Source organism: Grammomys surdaster, unplaced genomic scaffold (assembly GCF_004785775.1).
Source record: "Grammomys surdaster isolate TR1022 unplaced genomic scaffold, NIH_TR_1.0 63, whole genome shotgun sequence".
Classification (NCBI taxonomy): Eukaryota; Metazoa; Chordata; class Mammalia; order Rodentia; family Muridae; genus Grammomys; species Grammomys surdaster.
In genome coordinates, this window is record NW_021604565.1 from 21,932,314 (window position 1) to 21,935,185 (window position 2,872).

Here is a 2,872-nt window from a genome sequence, read left to right on the forward strand (position 1 = left end):
GGATAATTTTATTGTGAATCACTCTGTTTGTACATCTAAATATAGTGTGTTTTAAAATTTACTGATTATATTATGGTTTGTAGATTTATAAATATAATAATACTTAGTATATTTCATTTGTTTTAACTAAATTTTGTAACTACATAGTTTCACACATGTATACAGTACACACTGATCATTCTTACTTCCTATATTTGATAAACACTGCCCACTGCAGTTCCTCTTTACAAATAAACTTGCTCTCTCTTTTTCTTATTATTTGATTTTATACATAAAATGATATATAATTACATTTCTATTTAATTTTATAAGTTTAAAGACATTTGTGAGAGCACAGTTTTGCAGCTCTCTAATGGAGCCTCTTCTCCAAGAACATAGAAGTAGCCAATAGTTAATGTGTAAAGGGCTAGGCCATATGAGACCCATGACTATTAACTTCTTTGTAGATACAATGTAAGTAACCATTATTGTTATAAGTTATTGTTAAGAGTCATGATTCACTGCATTCAGAGCCATTCACAGTTAAAAGAAGCTCTCTGATTAAAGCTTAGAGCAACTATTGTTTATCAATATAGACACTGACATAAGGCAGTTTGTTAATATGTCAATTTAGTTAAACAATATTAATACATCTCACACTTAGATCTATGACTTGAGTTGTTAGCAGGGCTCTTAGGATCATTCATAAGTTTCTGTACAGTGGGTTTCAAATTAAAGCAAAACACTGTTGGATACTTCAATAACAGTCATGCTACTATTGGAAAAGTAGGGCTTATGTTACTGGCAAATTAGTCTTTTGCTTCATTAGACTTACATATAAGCGAAACAACTGATCTCTTTTTTTGTCCCAGAAAGTTTGCATATTCCTATGATGCTTTGAAAGTTATCTAGCATGAAAAATTTTCTACTCAGTTCTACCTAGAGGGATTTGTAAATTTAACAAATTATGAATAAAAATACATGTTTTTACTGGAGAGGATGGCCTTGTCAGGCATAGGTGGGAGAGGAGGTTCTTGGTCCAGTGAAGGCTGGATGCCCCAGTGTGGGGGACTTGAGGGTGAGGAGGTGGGAGTGGGCAGGTGGGTCAGGGCACATTCTCATAGAATCGGAGGAGGGGGGATGGGATAATGGGTTCTTGGGTGAGGGGGAAATGGGGAAAGGGGATTACATCTGAAATGTAAATAAAATGTCCAGTAAAAAAAAAAAAAGCAAAAAAGGAGGAGGAAGGATGAGATAGGGAATTAATAGGAGGGGGGATGAGGAAAGGGGATAACATCTGAAATGTAAATAAATAAAATATCGAATAAAAAAGGAAAAAATTATCCAATAAAAAACAAGAAGAAAATATATTTGTAAAAAAATCCTAATTAAAATATAGCCAGTTTAATAGCATATTCAAAACATTTATTATATGCATATATAGAGAGAGTGTGTGTGTTATGTATGTATGTATGTATGTATGTATGTATGTTTAAGATGTATTAAAACTCCATCTTACCCTTAGAATTACCTTTGACAATTTTTTTTTTGATGCAACCAGCATGAGGTTTAACAATTCCAGTATACTGAGGTTCCATCACATGCAAGCAAGAAGAGAGAACCCCGAGTTGGCGCTAAGAATAGCTTTTATATGGTCTAGGGGGTAGGACAGAGAAACAGTGACTAGCAGAACAGTGTGACTTTTAAACTGATTGGTCTTTGGGGAATGAGGTGGCAAGGACCTCCCTTATCTGTCTGAGCCTTCCTCACCCGCTGGTGGGTTCCCTCCCCTGTGATCTGAGGAATGTTAATCAACCTCTCCTTTCCTGAATGTTAATCCACCAAGTATCCTCTGACTAAGGAATGTGCCCCTCCCAGTATGTGTCCTGGGACAGTGGTGTTCTTTTAATCTTAAATTCAAACCTAGACCCAAAAGTCTTACATTTAGAGCCAAAAGTCTTATATTCTCTCCTTTTTCTTGTGGGTGATTCCAGTCCTGGAATTATGGATTTATGATCATAAATGAATGGGATACCCAGCCCATCTCTTGGTCCACTATTTTTCGGGTAGTTCATGAATTTTCACTCAAAGCTAATATCTTCTCCATTTGGGGTTGTTTTCCCCAAGGCCTGGAATTTTCTGACCCTGGCTTCCATTTGTTAGGGCACTCTCGGTCTCAGCAACTGACTCTACTTGCAATGTGCACACTGGTCCTTTTCAAGGAGTTTTCTATCTCCCTTTGATTGAAGCCTCCCTTCTCTGCTTTCCTTTACCTACTACAGCCAAGCTTCTCTGGAAATTCCTTTCCTATTACCTTTCTTTTTCTCATCTCTCTTTTATCTTTCAGCAACCTACACTAAATCTTTTGACAACTTTTTCTGAAGTCCCTCTAGCCTCTGAAGTTTTTTCTTGGTATCTAATAGCCTTGTCTTCACTGACAGAATGTCTCTGTGAGCTATTCTAGAAAGGCTGTGGGCAACTCATCTGATGTCTGCTTAACCTCACATGCCTTGGTCAAGATTAGTGCGGGCCTCAGGGAGCCCCTTTGAGACCTTCCAATGGAATCTGGCATGGATTTTGGTGCCCCTTACCTTCCGCCACATGAAGGCTCCAGTCAGGTCTGGTCAGAAGCAACCTGCTGTTGACCACTGTCTGGTCAATTGATGGTGGCCCGATGTCTGAGGGAACATTCTTTCTGGTCTCTTCTCTTGCTCTTCTGTCCTGAAGAGCACTCCTGACAGCAAGAACCTACAAGGGTCTTGGGGAAGAAAGGATTTTTATCAGGGGAAGGGTGTTCTCTTGCTAGATTTATCTGGGTAACTATGTAGGGCACTTAGTCTGGGTGCCCGAGGAATCGTGGCCTAAAGATTCTTTCCTCTATTGCTTTGATCAT